The sequence below is a fragment of the Talpa occidentalis genome, unplaced genomic scaffold (assembly GCF_014898055.3).
Source record: "Talpa occidentalis isolate TD23 unplaced genomic scaffold, MPIMG_talOcc4v2.1 talOcc4.19, whole genome shotgun sequence".
In the NCBI taxonomy this organism is placed as follows: Eukaryota; Metazoa; Chordata; class Mammalia; order Eulipotyphla; family Talpidae; genus Talpa; species Talpa occidentalis.
Genome location: NW_023601962.1, coordinates 352,767 through 371,653, shown reverse-complemented (window position 1 = coordinate 371,653; position 18,887 = coordinate 352,767). Strand labels below are relative to the sequence as shown.

Sequence of the window (18,887 nt, the reverse complement as noted above, 5' to 3'; positions counted from 1 at the left end):
ACAGAACCCTAGAAGTCGGTAATGAATAGCAATACTGCAACACATGAACAGGCAGAACAGGTGAGAGTGAGCACTATGCTACAGGAATAAATTTTCTTACAGTATTAACATCCAAGAGGCTTTCCTCTGCACAATCATTGCATTTGCCTGGAAAAATGATTTACCAGTCTCTATTCTTTTGATATGTCACTATGGGTAAAGAACTATGGAGACAATTTACATCTCTTATGGAACTAATACACTTGTAGATGCAAACGATAACAATATTTGCAAATAATACACATTAAATATAAGGAGTTAAAAACCATCACTTTCTTTTTTCCTGAAAACCAAAAATATAAAATATATTTAATACCCTTTTATTGGAGAAAAAGTTTTTCCTATTAAATGCTAAAATTCTTCAATTAAACCTGCATGGCAGATAAAAATCACAATTTGGAGCTCCCAGCTTGGCTTTTTACTTCTATTTAAAGAATATAGGGTTTGGGCCTCCCCAGTGGCGCAGCAGTTGAGCACTGGGCTGTGAAGCTGCCCGCAGCCTCTGTAGTGCCAGTTGGATTCCCGGTCACTGGCAAGAGTCCCACATGGTGTGGCAGACCTCTCCTGCTGCGCCCGCTGCTCCCCTCAGCAGTGTATTTCGTCAGTCTGCCTGTTCTGTTCCCCACTCTGTCTCTGGTGATTCCTCTCACCAGCCCACGCATCTGGCCTGTACCCTGGTTCTTGTATATATAAATAAATCTTTTTTTAAAACAACTTTTTTTAAAAGATTTATTTATTTATTCATACAAGCACTGGGTACAGTCAGAAGCACGGGAGGGTGAGAGAATTCACCAGAGCCAGAATGAGGAACAGAACAGGCAGACTGACAAAATACACAGCTGAGGGGAGCAGTGGGCACTGCAGGAGAGGTCTGCACACCATGTGGGACCCTCACCGGCAGCTGGGGAGCGAACTGGCGCTACAGAGGCTGCAGGCAGCTTCATAGCCCAGCGCTCAACCGCTGCACCACTGGGGAGGCCCAAAATAAATAAATCTTAAAAAAAAATGTGCATCAATTCCCTCATGCATGCTCCTGTAATAAACCTTGCCTGGTCCAAAAAAAGTAAAGTTAAAAAAATTGAAGGGGCATCCGAGGAGGCACAACAGTATGGCACAACATAGTCTCAGCACTATGAAGCTATCCACAGCCACTGCAGAATGAGTTGAATCCCTGGCCAGGGAGCTACCCACATGGTGCAGCAGACCTCTCCTGTCTCCCCACTGCTCCCCTCGGCAGTGTATTTCAGTCAAACCACCTGTTCTGTTCCCCACTCTGTCTCTGGTGGATGTTCCAACCCTGCCCCCCAGCACCTCTGGCCTACACCCAGCTCTTGTATGCATAAATAAATAAAATAAAAATCTAAAAAAATAAAAAACTGTGAACCCATGCAACCAAAGATTATCAAACTGGATAAACATGTGGACGTTGGCTCACATGCTAACAGTTATTCAAATACTATGACCACAGATGTCCCACTCACATGGTCCAGTTGGCAGCAATCACATGGTGAATATTAAATCATAAAGGGATTTATATTTTAATAGGGATGACTCTCGATAAAGTGATTTGATGGTATAGTGGTCAAATCATAATGCTGAGATCTACTGTACTAATTTACATCCCTCTCAAATTTTGATGGTCAGTTTCCAGAAAAACTCTCAGATTAATTTCATGAGACTGATTTTTCTCAACCTTATATCCTCTCAACTTCATGTTCTCTCTTGTTACGCTCCTTACATTTGTAATTCTATGTTGATGTCCTGTTCACACCTACAATGACTACAGAGAGCAGAGATAACATATTGTATAGCTGTTTGGTCCCACAAATGGCAGAGTTATGCACAACAGTGGTCAGCATTAGCATATGTGAACGATACCTAATGAAGAAAAACTAATTTTCATCTTTAAAGATCATATTCTCCAGCTCTCTCAACTACTTTCAGTTCTCTCCCCTAAGCCTCCAAATTCCCTATGTCTCTTTTTAAGTCCAATATTCTGAGAAAAAGTAAAACTAAAAAAGGTTCTAAAGATAACAGTGAGAGGAAAATGGACTGATGTATTGACGAGTGATCCCCAAGCAAGGAAGGCTGTATGGTACCCAGATGACTTTCCTAAAGAAAACCAGAAACAAAGGGAATCAACTTTGTGTTCCTATCACTTGGTAGCAACTGAAATGAGTGAGCTATTGAGCTTAAATATCTTCCTTTAAGGCAATCACAAAGAAAACAAGAATTTTCCTTTGTCTTGGGGAATTACTCCAAAGCTATGTATGAAAAATAGTGAGGAGCAACCTTCAAGTCAGAAGGTGGCGCCCAGAGCCAAACTGATGATAGAAAGTAGAGCTGACTCAACTTCATGGTAAGAGGTGAAGCTTCTCAGACTCCACCCCCCAAGCAGGGGCTGATGGGAACCAGGGCCGGAGCTGAGGCTTCTGGCAGTTAAACAACTAGGGCTTCTGACAGTTAACTGTTGAGGTTTTGGGGAAGTTAAACTTTTGGGGTTTCTGAGGTAAGCTGCTGGGTAAGCTGCTGGTAAGCTGCTGGGCTTCTGGAGGTTACACTGCTGGGGAGCAGGGGTGTCTATGGAGAAGCCATCAGCTTGTTACATACGGCTTTGGCTTGGACCTCAGTCTCTGCTCAGTGGATGCTATCAGGGGTAGGAGAGACAGCATCTGGCTATGTGCCAGCCTATAAATCTTCACCCCCCCAATTTCCCCCTCCTTGTGTAAATAAATCCTGTGATTGGTTCACACTGTGCCTGCTTTGGGATCATGTCCTGTAGTCATAAGCACAAGGGGGAGGACCCACCAACCAGGTCATTGCCCCCAGGTTGGCTTGGTTTCAGCCTGGCAAGAGGCCAAGTGTCTTTAAAAAGAGTTCTGCTATAAACATAGGGATGCAGGTGCCCTTTGGAATTAATGTTTCTGTGTCCTTTGGGTAAATACATAGGAGTGGAATTGCTGGATCATATGGAAGTTCTATCTTTAGTAGGTCAAGAAATCTCCACACAGCTCTCCATAGTGGTTGGACCAGTTTGCACTCCCACCAGCAATGCAGCAATTATAATAAAGTAAAAATCAAAATCAACAAGCAACTGTAAACCAGAGACACACTAAGGGTGGGGGAAGGGCAGGGAGAAGAAGGACTAGGGTCAAAATAAGGGGAAGGGGTTGCAATTGTATGGGGAATATAACCAAAATGAAAATGTATACATTGTGCAAAAATGAAAAATGATGTAAGAATTATATAAAATAAAATATTTTTTTTAAAAAAGAGTTCTGAATGAGGACATACCAGAAAGTAGACAGGTCTGAAGTTTCCACCAACATTTTCTCTACTTAGTCCAGCATTTGGGAGTGAAAGATGATGAGGTCATCACTTTGGCTAAGTCAGGGTTCTCATGGAGGTGCAGGGGTGCCTTAGCCACACTGGTATATGCCTATGGTTGGAGTTGAGAAAAGGATGGAGAAAAACAAGATCAATAAAAAGGGCGCCCAGTGTTGGGACTACAGTTAGACTGGGGTTTATCCTGTCCAATAATTGGTTTTCTATGTTGAATTGCTCCATATAGCAGAACAGAGGTGGTAAAAAGACATGGGGAGGGAAGAGCTTGAGAATGAGGGACTATTAACAAGAACAGACAGATCTGTAGGTGGAACCAGCCCAGCCTCAATCTAGAGAATTCAAATTTCTCTCCATTATCAACTGTAAGAAAAACAGATGTTTACAAGAAAAAAATAAAACAACAGCCTAATATCCAACTGCACAGAATGATAGGTACTCTTCAAAGTCATCTTATCCCATTCCTGACCTCAACAGGTCAGAAAAAAAAAAAAGCTCCCCCACACACATACCCTGCCTCTTCCACTGGCCTCCACTTACCTTGTTTGGGATCCAGAGAAGAGAGAGTGCTGGCAAATGAGGACACGATGATGGACTCCTCCTCAGGACACACAGAAATGTTCTAAAAGAGAAGTTGGAGTTACCAGCAAGGCGGCATATATTCCACCAGCATAGAAACAAGAACCCCCAGACTCAAGCCCATGTATGAAGGTGAAGAACTGAGTGTCACAAACAGCAAGAATCAAGCAAGAGATGGAGCAAACTTCCTGAGTTCCCTGCCACACTAGCACCCAATTCTTCTTTATTTTTCTCTCCTGTTTCTATGTAGCTTTATGTATTAAAAAATAAAAAGGCTGCTGAGTTTATTTGTCCATTTTCTTTTAACAAATGTAGAGGGAAAAACAGGCATTTTGACATACAATATATACAGCATGAGATCCAAAGTGGATATGCAGGGGAAATTACCAGGCATCACACATCACACATCACACATCAAATTTCAGAAATACTAATACTTTCCAAAGTATTATCAATTAAACATACTTGAATGGCATCACTGAGCACAAGGGCATTGAATCTGGCCAGGTACTGAAGGTGGTACTGCTGGATCACTTTGACGTTTCTTCAGATCAGAGCCCTAATCTCCTCCAATAGGAAAGGCAGCTCTGCAATGCTCCTACCAAGTCAAGGATGAGAACAGAGAGATGCATGAGACTATAAATATGAACTGAGACAGAGACAGTGATAACAGGGCAGAAATTGAGTCTCTGAGGTCATGTGATAGCTCCCTGTCCATTTCCCCAATCTCACTGAAGGTCAAGTTTCTTAACCATGTCAACTAACGAGTCAGCATAGTCCTCTGGTGTCTTTGTCTTAGTGACATTTTTTTGTGTGACGAACCAGCCAGGTGACCTCATCATGAATGAAGGACAGGGCCATGAAAGCTTAAAGGGCCTAACAGAAGGAATGGACTATGAGAATTTTCAAAGTTAAAAGTGGGTTTCAAAGCGCAGAGAAAACTGTATGAGAATACCCATATGGATACAATTTTTAGCCACACCAACAATAGTGCCCAATAAAAAACAGAGACTCACAAAAAACTATTTCACACAGAATCAGATGGACATAATGTTGAGATAGCTAACAATCATCAATACCCTTTCCTCCCTATCAAACTAAATTTCAGAAATACTAAGTATTTATATGGTTAAAATAAAAGCAAACTGCCTTAATTAGTTCATACTCAAACAGAGGGTAAGGTAATTACACAAATGGCTAAAATGCATTATATACTATGACAGTGTTAAAAAAAAAGGAAAGATACAAAGTTTTGGGGGTTCCCATTAAGTGTCAAAGAAATCATATATAATTATACAAATAGATCACAAAAGACTGGGAAAGGCAAAAACTCATGAATACCAAGTCATTTCCCATACAGAATCTTTTACTACTGGCCATCCTTCCCCTCCCAACATTGCTTTCTCTTGCCTTGGGACCCATCAGTCCTGGTTCATCAGTTAGCACAGTCTCCAGCTCTTTCACTGCTATCCGCAGAAACTGGCCACTGGGAAAGGAAACCAAAGAATATCAACTTTCCACTCCCCTTAAGATCGCTGAAAGGCAGTGCAGAAGAGCCTGCATTTAGGAAAGGGTGTCAGGCAGGAGAAGGTTCAATGTTAAAGTAAGACTTGGTAGGAAAACACAATGTGAAGCAATAGCACACAGGAGATGGGAAACAGAGCCCCCATAGCGTGCCTCTGCACAGCTGCTTGGTTGCAAAACAATGACTGGAACCAGGTCATGCTCTGTTGACTGTCTATTCAGAAAATAATTAAGAGCAAGGGTTCTCAGCTTTTGAATAACCTGGGACCTTTTATACTCCCATGGGTTCTTGAAGGAATAATACAGTACAGAAACTGTGGGTATCTCAGGTGAGAACAGAGGTCAAGAGAGGCTCCTAGTCCCTCCCCTCTTGTAGAACCTGCTTCCCACCTTACCTTTTCACAATAACATACTCCTTGCTCTCCTTGATGTCTGCCATGTGCTTGCCATTACTGCAGAGCCACACATGCACAGTGGCGCTGACTACACCATCAGTTAGAGGTCTTGTCGTACCTTCCCAGTTCTCAGAGCTTCCAGACTACAGACTAGGGAAAGTATGGGCAGCCCTCACTGTCAGGACCTTTCCAAACCCTACTTCTTACCCTGGCCTATTAATAAGAGACTCATAGATCTTAGAGACCATTCACTTCTTCATTACTTTGCAGATGAAGAAAATAATACATAGGGAAGAAAAATCACTTTCCCAGGGCCATAGAGGGTTATAATGGCACAGCGGAGACTAGACTTCCTGTCCCCTGCTCCTGCAAACTTCCTGTGCAACTTTAAGTTGAAGTTCTCTTCCAGGTTTGAAAGAGGGAAAAGCAGCAGCACATAAATATGACACAGGCCCTGCTCTCAAATTAAAGCATCATTCCAGTTCTACCTTGGTGAGAGTCCGGTCAGTTTTCCACATTGTACTTTTTACATTTCTGAAGCTTAGTTTTGCAATAATAAAAGGTATTTGAGCCCTTCCTCATCCAACACTTCCTCACTATAACTCTCTCTGTTCTTCCCCTCTTGGTTAAACTTCTTGAGTTACTTATTAAATACCTTGCCTCCCCATTTGCTTTTAAACCACTACAGTCAAGCTCTCAATCTCACTATTCAACTCAAGTTGTCCACAACTTAGACATCTTGATAGTCAAATCCAATCAACACTTTGCAGTCCTCATTTTATTTGACCTCTCAACATCATCTAACACAGATAACCAGGACTTTCTTCTTGGAATGTGTTCTTCCCTTGACTTCTGTTTTCTCTCTTCTTCTCAACACCCTTCCCTGACCTCTCTCTGCTTTTCAAAAACTGCTAATATAAAGTTGAAAAAATATGTATGCTTTATACACACACACACACACTGCCCCAAATCACATGGTCTGTAAGTGGTGGAGCTGAAATCCAAACCCTGGTTGTCAGGTTTCAGAGTCCACGCTCTATACTATTACATTAATCGATGTATCCCTAAAACCTAGTGGCGTGCCTAGTAAATAGCAGGTGTTCAATAAATATTTCTTCAGTGATTAGAACTGATCCTTACCACCATGTATGTAATCAGAACACTGATGGAGGAACTAACCATCCCCAAAAGAAGATGAGTTTGGTTCTCTTGTCTCTCATCCTTTGCAACTGCTAAACAGCTCCTCAGTGACCCTGTGCACCTGCAGCATGTCCTTCCAGATGAGGGTGATGTACAGGGAGACAGCTTCCACAGCTTCTGGAACTGGGTGTTGGAGTTGAGGTACCCATGACAAAGAAGAAACCCAACTGTAGGTGGGTAAACAGTGCAGAGGAAGCCTTTTAGAATTCACTCTCCATGTAACATGTTGCTACATCTACCCCCACCGCCTCCCACAAAACTTACTGATAATCCAACACTCCATCACTTCCACAGACAGGTATTCACATGCCATCTGTGAGAAGACAGAGATGGTCGAGTGGTTATTTGATTTGTTCTTCCCCCAAAGACTTACACACTGAAGACAAAGTTAAACAAGTTAGGGGGTCTCCCTGGTGGCACTGGGGTTAAAGTCTCAGCACTATCATTCTATTGCCAGCCACTGTGGCCTGAGTTTGATTCCTGGCCAGGGAGCTGACCCACAGGGCAGAAGAGACCTCTCCTGTATCACCTTCTGCTCCCCTCAGCAGTGTATTTTAGTAGTTCCACCTCTTCTCCCCACTCTGTCTCCTGTAAATCCTCTCACCACCATCCCCCACCTCTGGTCTACATCCCAGCTCTGTATGCATAAATAAATAAAATAAATCTTAAAAAATATAAAAACAAAGGTAATCAAATTAGTATTTGAGTATCAAAGCCAACTTTATCTTACCAGACTGGATTAGGTCTGGTAAACTAGCTCGGAAATATGCTATATAATGGCGTGAGGCTCTGGAGGTGAGATGAAGAAAAGAAGAGGATAGCTGGAAGTCAGAACAAACAAAAGGTTTCACAGAACTGCTTTCCAACAGTTCAGATGCTTTTGATAACAGAAGAGCAAGATTCAAAACCTCTTCATGATTTCTCCACTCCTTTGGATCCTTTTACCACTGAAAGTACAAATCACTTATTTGGCACTTCTCACTCATCCTTACCATCAGTTGTATTTTTTTAAAGATTTATTTTATGTATTTATGCATACAAGAACTGGGTTGTAGGCCAGAGGTGGTGGGGGGGGGCAGAGTGAGACAATTCACCAGAGACAGAGTGGGGAGCAGAACAGGCAGATCTACTGAAATACACTGCTGAGGGGGGAAGCGGGCAAGATAGGAGAGGTCAGCTGCACCATGTGTGTCAGCTCCCTGGCTGGGGAACTCAGGCCGCAGTGGCTTGCAATAGCTTGATAGTGCTGAGACTTAATCCTTACACCACCAGGGCGACCCCATCAACTGTATTCGTATGAATAAATGGCACATCTTCCCTATGAGTGCCTTGAAGCAAGGCTGCTGGGCCCATGTAGTAGTTGAATAAAAACAGTTAACTAGGGCCTCCCTGGTGGCGCAGCGGTTGAGTGCTGGGCTGCAAACCTGCCCGCAGCCTCTGCAGTGCCGGTTCAATCCCCGGCTGCCGGGAGAGGGTCCCAAATGGCACATGGCACGCAGTCCTCTCCTGCCACCCGCTGCTCCCCTCAGCAGTGCACTTCATCATTCTGCCTGCTCTGCTCTCCCCTCTGGCTCTGGTGAATTCTCTCACCCTCCCGCGCTTCTGACTGTACCCAGTGCTTGTATAAATAAATAAATAAATATTTAAAAAAAAAACAGTTAAACTAACTGATGCTACACTCAAGATCCTGTTGGCTGAATAGGTGCCTACTGACTCAGTTTCACCCATTTGTTCATTCTGTGAATATTTACTAAATTCCTTCTAGGTGCAGGCATCTACTAATTCTGATCCAAACAAAAGCTCCCACCTACCCATAATTTTTTAGCTACAAGAAATGATCAGTCTTGAGGTGTATCTTCAAAGTAGGTTTGAGTACTTTGGGGCTGATATTTCCTGAAGCAGCATTATTACAGAGATGGCCTTGGCAAATGAATGGCTCCCCTAACAAGAGGAAAAGGGAACTCACTATGTCTGAATTATCAGGGTAAATCATGGCTGCTAGGCTGCTAGTGAGGCTTAGAACCTGGGCACTGCACCACTGCTCAGCCCCCTGGTTCCTTCGGACAAAGAGGAAGTATAGAGAGAGGAGGGCCTCACTCACAGCCTGTGAGGACACAAAAAATCCTTGGTGTCAGTAACAGAGATAGCACACTTCTGCCTGAGGAACTCTCCACTCATTCAGGGAACTTGCCTTTGTGTGAGGCCGAAACTCTTCTGTCAGTTTCTTCAGAGGCTGGTCATACTCCTAGACCATCTGACCCAGGCGGGCAAAACTGGAATCACTAAAAGCAAGCACAGGAAAAAGGAGTTACAGGCCTCCCTTAACCATGATATAAACCTATGTCTGCATACAGGATAAAGGTCGACTGGCCTCTCTACCACTTCTAAATATAAACATGCTACACTGAATTGCCTATGCAGAAAACTCACTCCATGCCCCGGGATACTAAAATATGATTAGATAGAATCAGATAATTTGAGACAGGTCCTTTTACAATAACCTGAAATGCAAAATAGAAGACAGTCCAGGATAAATATTAATCAGAAACAATGCAAACTTGGATGATCCACTAGCAAATATTTAAGAGTTCCCTACACAGAAGAGTCGCTTGTTGGTGTACACCCTTATAAGTAGTCTCCATTGTTTTATTTTGCCTGGGTCATCACGTAGATGACTATTCTCATATGAGAAAGTGTGGGCTCTATTTCTTTATATCGACCTCCTACCTCATGGCACCACGTTTGAGCGTTTCCCCTCACATATCCCTGTGACTCACCTATGCCCGTGCAGCATCTCGTGAGCACAGCTGTATGTGCCAATGAGTACTTTTCGATCCTCAATCCATGACAGAAGTAAAATAACTGAGGTGTAAGTCACAATCAGGTCCAGGTAACTCTGAGTGAAGTCAAAGTTAAGATTCTACAAAGAAAATACACAGGAACCCAAGGAAAGCCAATTGATCCCTATTTTCCCAACCATACCAGAGAATACCAGACTCTTAAAGGATCTTGAGAACACTGGACCAAAAGTCAGGGGCTAAAAGTGGGCTCAAGATACAAGGAGGACAGGAAATAAGGTAGCGTTTAGGAGTTGGAGAAAGTAAAATAAGATTCTTGGGTAATTTTTATATTAAATAAATCACATTGCTAATCTCTTGAACATTTGAATACACTTTCACTTCAGCACTTTTTACAAAAGAATTATAGCCCTGGAATGAAATAGTCATTTCCCCCAGTCCCATCCCACCCCACACTGTCCCAACAAAGACCTGGTCTTTTCTGTGGCTCTAGGATAAAAAAAGGAGTTGCAAAGAATCTTACGATATCAAAATGGCACTGGCAGGCATCAGTGGTGTTGAGCAGTTCATATACATGATTCTGGGAGGAGAATTGGAGGTGAGAATGAACAAAGAGAAGATGGCATCTTCCTACCAAAATTTGAGGGGATGGGTTCTCTCCTTCAGAGGTCCAAAGAGTCACTGAGTAACCTAAGTGAGGCAGGCACTGATGAATTATCCCTCCTCTCTCTTTCTGTGGCTCAAAGCCTGCATTTCCACAAGCACAAGACATTATTCAATGACACACACTTTCATATATTATCATCTGAGTGGCAGGAGTGATCTTTTTCCATTAAAAAGAAGCCACAAAACGTAGATCACCTGATGGGCCATACCACATGCAGTCTTTTTCATAGTGATGAACTTTTGCTTTGTTCCCAATTCCTGGCCTATTCACTGCACGTTGGCACTTTTATTTCTACAAAAGCAGAACTGCTTGATCAAAGAGTGTGTTTTATGCATTGCCAAAAGCTAACTTACAATAAAAAAATACATACAAATGGTCAATAAGCACATGAAAAGATGCTCAATCATATTAGTCATCAGGGAAATGAAAATTAAAAGCACAATAAGATACCACCTCATACCTACTATCATGGCTAAAATTTGATTCAGATAATAGCAAGTGCCAATAAGAATGTGGAGTTGGGGCCTCCCCCGTGGCACAGCGGTTGAGCACTGGGCTGCGAAGCTGCCCGCAGCCTCTGCAGCGCTGGTTCGATCCCCGGCCGCGGGGTGAGGGTCCCACATGGCGCGCAGACCTCTCCTACCACCCGCCGCTCCCCTCAGCAGTGTACTTCGTCAGTCTGCCTGCTCTGCTCTCCACTCTGGCTCTGGTGAATTCTCTCACCCTCCCGCACTTCTGACTGTACCCAGTGCTTGTATAAATAAATAAATAAATCTTTAAAAAAAAAAAAAAAGAATGTGGATTTGGAAAAATGGAGCAATGACTTTGGAAAAAAAATTTGGTCATTTCTTATGAAATTAAACATACAAACACCCTATAATTTAGCAATTCAGCTTCTAGTTTATTTACCCACGTAAAATGAAAAATATGTTCCCACAGTGATCTGTACACAAATGTTTACAGCAAGTTACACCTCATGACTAAAAGCTGGACTAGCTAAAATGCCCATCAACAGGTAAATGAATAAACAAATTATATCTATACACTGAAATAGTACTTAGCTAAATGAGGAAATGAATAAAAAATGCATGAAACAAGGCCTCCCCTGTGGTGCAGCGCATTGAATGCTGCACTGTGAAGCTGTCTGCAGCCTCTACAGTATGGGTTCAATTCCCAGCCGGCCAGGGAGATACCCACATGGCGCAGCAGACCTCTCTTGTCTCACCTGCTGCTCCGCTCAGCAGTGTTTTTGGTCCGTCTGCCTGTTCTGTTCCCCACTGTCTCTGGTGAATCTTCTCACCCTCCTGCCCCTCCGGCCTGTACCCCAGTTCTTGTATAAATAAATACATCTTTAAAAATGCATAAATCAACATACATAAATCTCAAAAACATTATGCTGAGTGAAAGAAGTCAGACACAAAAGAGAACATGCCATAGAGACTCTATTCATAAGCTCTAGAATAAAGAAAAATCTAATCTGGAAAGCTGATCTCTTAGGAGTTGGAAAGGCAGGGACTAAATGAGGTGTGGGGGGTTAGGCACAAAGAAACTTTGTGCTATGCTAATTAAAGTGTCCTTTCCTTTGATTATGGCAGTGGTTACACAGGTATGCACATTTGTCAAACATTTGTCAAAATATATGGGGAAAAGATGTTTCTGAGTTACTGTCCCAACAAGGCTAAACTAACTAAAATATCTAAACTAACATATAGGGAAACTGAGGCTAGGAGCAGTTCAGAAACTTACTCCAAATCACAAAGCTAGAAGGGGACAGAACCAGAATTGGAGCCCAGAGCCCATGGTCTTCTTCTGTGCTATATGACTTCTACACCTATGTCTAGGTCTATGCTGCCTCAGTTGCTAGGAGGGCCTGCCTACAACTGATTTCTACAACTCAGCTCCTATGGGATATAACAGCGGTTCACTTTTAGTCACCCACATAATCAATGTCACCATACAGGCCTTATATTCTAAAAACAAGAATGAATGGAATTAACATCTGTTGGCCTATTACTTTACTATCTGCTAAATACTGAGTATGATATTTTCCACACATTATTTCATTTAATTCTCACAAAACCCCATAGAGTAAATTTTATTTGCCCATTTATAGGTAAAGAAACTGGGAGTGAAGGAGTTTGCAGCCCAAAGTCATACATTATAAGTGGTAAATCCATTGAAATTTCAGAAGCCTCGAAATACAAAGAAGGCTGGAAACTTTTCTTGTTCAAAGACTAAAGAGTCATGACAACTAAATTTGATGTATCATCCTTGAGAGAACTAGAGAAATGTGAACGTGAAATGTGAATGGCCTGCCGGAGTCTAACTCCAGCCGAGGTAGGGTACATGAAGGAAAGGATGGCGTTGGAGAATGAGGAGACACAGACACTCAATCAGGGTGCAAGCATCTCCTACTGATAGCCTCAGCGGAGCTTTATTTATACATCAAAAATTGTTATTTGATCATTACATCATGCAATCATGAGATTTTATTTTTACATTGTTTCAGAATTTATTGATCATCAATCAGTGCACAGCCCCCCTTTTCAATTCTCCTAGTCTATGATTAACTTGACTACATTTTTCCTTAACTAGCATTCACATCTCAGAAATAGAAACAGTTGCTAGGCAGAGTGTGATTAATGCGGTCAAGCCAATTAACTAACTAAAGATTAAGCAGGCATTGTAAGATCGAGGGCAGCTTCCTATTTTCTATATAGAGTCAAAGGGTCCCTGTACCATGGGAACAGTATGTGGTGTGTTTTTCTCAGACTACTTCATCTCTGGGGCGCCTAGGAGTCTTCTTTAATGGGGACTTTTACCGGGCTCAGTTCCAACAGTTCTATCAAGTGTGGCTTGTTAAAGAACTCAGTGTTACTCATGGTAACTGAATTGCAAGGATGGGGAGAAATATTGGAAACCATTTCACTATCAATTGTGTTGGAAGTTACATTTCTCAAACTACTGACGTGTGCATTACTGAAACAGGCATTGATGCCAACACTCATTGTGTTATTCTGCAGCTTATAGAAAATTTCCATGGTTTCAATAACTGCCATAAACAAATGAAAGGAAGTAGCAGGAGCCGTTTGCGGAGCTTCCCTATTTTTCAGGAATTTCCCCTATGCCTGGACTTTATCAAACAGCATGAGTAGCCTGGCTCACACCAATGGCCTATATATTAAGTAATAATATTGTAGTAACCTTACATTTCCTGAGTAACATAATTGTGTTAGGGTTATGTAAGAGTGTATTTTTGGTCTTAGCAGATGTATGCTAAAAGTGCTTATGGAGGGAGACATCATGTCTACAACTAACTCAAATGGTTTAGGAAAAAAATAAAGAAAGGTAAGTAAACATGGAAAAGTACAAACAATAAGGAAATCCAGGGAAAGAGTAGAACAATATTCATTGCACTACTCTTGGAATTTTTCAGTAGAATTGTAATAAGATATTGGGGGGAATTCTTTAATATTTAAACTGAAATATAGAAGTCAATCATAATCTGCCCCAAAGGTAGCTATTTTTAACATTTTAATTCATAATACTCCAAATCTTTCCTACATGTATACTGATTCTATGTGTATATAGCTTGCATGTCTTTTTATATAAAATATAATTGTATCATATACTATAAAATATACTATAAAATTGTATCATATACTATAAAATATACTATAAAATATAATTGTATCATATACTATTCAGCAAATGGCTTTCATTTAACAATACAACTTCTTAGTTGTATTCTTCATATCAGTTGTGTTCTTCTTCATATCAGTTGTATTCATATCAGTTGTATTCTTCATATCAGTACATCTTTCTTATATTTTCAAGAAACAATATTAAGTGACAAAAATGAACATTCTCTAGTCTCTGAAGGTCAATGTCTACACAGGGGACCTGGGCTAGGAGGACTCACCCGAAATTCCATGACATCCACAAATGACTGGTAGAAGTTGGTCAGGAATCTAATAATCTCTGTTTTTTTCCCGATGTATGGGCCCTAAATGTTGCTGAGAGAAACAGGGACAAAATTTCAAAACACAAAATATGACAACAATGGATCACAGCAACCTAAGTAAAACAGGGATTAATTCCCAAAATGTGTCCTTCAAGAAGATTAAAACACTCTGACAGAGGAAGCTGGAAAATCTCAATGTTCCAATGGTCTTTAAACAGAGGAAATTGTCTATGTAGGCATGATGGTTGCATGTAATCCCAACTAGCTATAGAAAGTGCTAAATAGGAGGAAATTCAAGGTCCTTTTCAGTCTAAGAGTTTGACTATACCAAAGTTAAAAGAGGCAGAATGAGAAGATGCTACAGGTAAGATGGTAAGAAATCTAGGGCTAACATTTCATAAGGGAGAAGAGTGTAGTTCTAAAACAACTAGCAAAGAAACATTTTGCTTTGTGGGAAACAGGAACAACAATAAAATATCTGCACCCTGCTGGGCTGATAGAAATGTCTTCCTCTATAAGAACAGTGTTCTCATGAATCTCCTATAGAGAAATGTCAAGATGCTTTGCTACCATTTACCCAGGAGGTTTCCATCCTATCTCAAAATACCTTACACTAACAACCTATCACCTGGTGGTTGAGTCTAGGAAAGCTAAAAGAAGCTACTCCACCCACTGCCAAGTTCACAGAGAGGCTGGTGACAGTGAAGAGCCTGAGACATTCAAGCATAGTTATTTCAGAGAAAGGAAAGAAGAGGCACCAAGTTCTCACCATGCTGTTTCAGACATTTATGCTGGGAAATTTCTTGTTCGCGTATTTGAGAGATGACTCCATGGACTTTTCCAGTAAGAAATATGGCTTAGATTTGGGATCTGAACAAGTCTGCACAGATAAACCACGCTATATGTCAATATATGGCAACCCTTTCTCGTGTCCCTCAGTAACATATCTCCTCTTACATCACTCATTCTCTCCCTTAGGGAAAGGGGAAATCTGGGAATTAATTATAAAAAGCATAATTGTTATCATGGGTTAAAGCATAAGAGTACATCAGGAACAATTTCCAGAACATTAAGTCAACTATCAGAAGATCTAAGTAATCTGGACATCTTGTCTTTTTTTTTTTTTTGGACATCTTGTCTTGACAGGTGAAGTTTAGTGTCTGCCTGACCCCAGCACAAAGAGGAAGCTCTCTCCCTACCCCTCAGCCAAAGCTGGAAAGAATGAGAAAAGCAGCTGCTCAGGAGGCAGACTTTGTAAGAGACTCAGTATCACAATTATGTCTGTTGTATCTCATCCCAAAGAGCATTTATAGGAGACAGGAGACAGAGAAAACACATTCCTGGTGATTTGTTTCATTACAAAGTGGACAGAAGTTCCCCCGCAAGTCTCCCATTTCCTCTTCCAGGAACTCCTGACTCCCAGCCCTGTCATCATCTCTTCCCTGCCCTTGGTCCAGCCCCTTGCCTGGCTCTTGCCAAGAGCTTCTCCCAATTCCAAAGCTCCTGTCCAAAACACACACATCCCCAACCACAGCATGAACTGTCTCAGACCCAGAAGGCACCTACCCTTTTTAATCTAAATATCGTATGTATTTTTCCTTTTAGGGGAAGAACTTTCATAGAAAAATTTTTGCCAAAGTTCTACCTAACTTTGGATCTCTTCAAAGTGTGCGGTATTGGTAGTAAATTATAAGACCCAGAACTCTACACCTCAGACGTTTATCCAAGAGACTCAGAACACAATTATTTCCCACCCCCATCTCTACCCCAATACCCATAAAGAAATAAAACACTTTCATTTGGGTAAGAATCATACCCAGGAAAGGGAAGCCCTAAAACATACACTGTCCTGTGCACCCCAGTTCTAGCTGGCCTATATAATGTGACTTACTGGTGGTGAGTTAAACCAGACAGATTGGGTAGTCTACACAGGAGCTGCAGGCCTCAGGGTTCCTACCCTGCTACTGCTGGGGAGATCAGCGCTAGACCAGTTGCTCATACTTACCTTCTTGATGTTATATATACTGGCCTCGATCATTCAGTATAGTGAGCTTCTCAGCCAGTTTATGCTGGTAGGCTGAGGTTAAAGACATGATGGCCACCAAGAGAGGCGCATCCAGACAGCAATGCCTGATCTTCCCAAACACCTTCAGCCTGGGCAGTGACACCCGCTGGGTAAAGGAACCCAGCCTGGTTGGTGTGTTGGTCTTCCTGTTTCCTCCATAATTGGCTTACGGCTTAAAGCAGTCATTGTGGCTCACAGGCTTTACAATATTCTTGTGCTTCCTCTTGCACACTCAGCAGGGGAGACTTCCTCTTTTTGCTCAGACTGAAATGGGTGGAGGCAGAGGAGAGGGACAGGCTGTCAAAGCTCTTCAGAGTCCGGAGCCAACCTTTTTGGTCTTAACCCTCCACTAGTGTCTTCTGCAGAGCGCTATACCAGACAAGCAAGTATCCATTGCCTACATGTGATCACCTTTATTCTTCACCTCTTTATCCCCATGAAGAATGACTGTCACTTTTTACTGAACATTAAACCCACCCAGCATTTAGGGCCCAAATCAAATACCAACTCCTACTAACTACCCCCAACCAATGTCAAATATTATACATAACATTGTTTTCCATTGTTATATTTTCAAATATATGTCTTATCTCCCGCAACTATTTAAGTTCCTTAATGATAGGAATTATATCTAATGCTTTTGGGCCTCCCTGGTGGCCTAAGGGTTAAGTTTCAGCACTATCACCACTACGGACTGAATTGGGTCCCCAACCAGGGACCTGACCCACATGGTGCAGCAGACCTCTGCTATCTCTCCCGCTGCTCCCCTCAGCAGTGTATTTCAATAGATCTGCCTGTTCTTCTTTCCACTCTGTCTCTGGTGAATCTTCTCACTCCCTGCCTCTCTGGCCTTCTATGCAAAAAAAAAAAATATATATATATACACCATGGTATATATATTTATATTTATATATATGGTATATATATTTATATTTATATGTGGTATTTATATTTATATTTATATTTATGGTATTTATATTTATATTTATATTTATATTTATTTATATTATATATGTTTATATATACATTTATATATGTTTTTTTTTTAATTTCCCTTCCAATGTTTTAGTATAGTGATTTTTTTTAATTTATTTAAACATGAGATTTGCTCAGTAATCTAATACAGTGACTTCAAAATATGGTCCAACAGCATTAACATCACCTGGAAACTTATTAGACATGGAAATTTTCAGACCCCACCCCTGCTGAATCTGAAATTCTGGGATAAGATGCAAAACTGTTGTAACAAGTCTTCCAGGTGATTCCAATATACTCTCAAGCTGGAGAACTGCAGTTCTACTATAATGGTTCTCAAGGTGCTTAAGAAACTGAAACCCTCTGAGATTCAGGATTCATAGGTCTGCATTTATAAGTCTCCTAGAAGATTTTAGTACAAGTGTCCCACTGGACATGTCAAGAAATGCTGATCTAGAACAGAGTGGACAGAGTAGCTACTCAATAAGTATGCTGATTAATTTGAATTACTTAGACTAACTTGGGAAACAGAACCCATGAAGAACAAATTAACTGAAATTAGCAAGGAAAAATAAGTAAGAATCTTTATAAACCTTAGAAAACTAGGCGGATTTTAGCACTAAAATTGTCTTGCTATTCCTAACCAGGCTTTAACTCCCTAACTTAAGAAAACTAGTTCACTTTGTAGTTTTTTTCAAGGCAAAAAGAAGGTCCTTGAAAAAAATTCTAAATTCTGAGACAAAGATGTCTTAATATCTCTCCTGTGTGGAGAGCTATAGAGATTTTTTTTAAAGATTTATTTATTTATGCATACAAGAACTGGGGTACAGGTCAGAGGCGTGGGGGGTGGGGTGAGAGGATTCACCAGAGACAGAGTGGGAAATGGAACAGGCAGATTGACTGAAATACACTGCTGAGAGGAGCAGCAGGTGAGTCAGGAGAGGTCTGCTGCACCATGTGGGTAGCTCCCTGGCCGGGGATTGTGTGGCGATTTCTGGACCTACTAAACATAGAGCTTCCATATGATCCAGCAATTCCACTCCTAGGTATTTACCCAAAGGACACAGAAACATCAATTCCAAAGAGCACCTGCACCCCTATGTTTATAGCAGCACTGTTTACAATAGCTAAGCTTTGGAAACAACCCAAATGCCCAAAAATAGATGACTGGATCAAGAAGATGTGGTACATATATACCATGGAATATTACTCAGCATTCAAAAAAGATAAACACATGCAATTTGCAGCAACATGGATGGCGCTGGAAGGGATCATGCTCAGCGAAATAAGCCAAAAAGAAAAAGAAAAATACCGGATGGTCTCACTCATAGCAGGAATC

General features: G+C 41.4%; 1 pseudogene; it reads right to left on the bottom strand.

Annotated features, from left to right (window-relative positions):
• Positions 1–297: 297 nt before the first annotated feature.
• Positions 298–16,805, bottom strand: LOC119250976 (nck-associated protein 1-like; annotated as a pseudogene).
• Between the last annotated feature and the right edge of the window lie 2,082 nt (positions 16,806–18,887).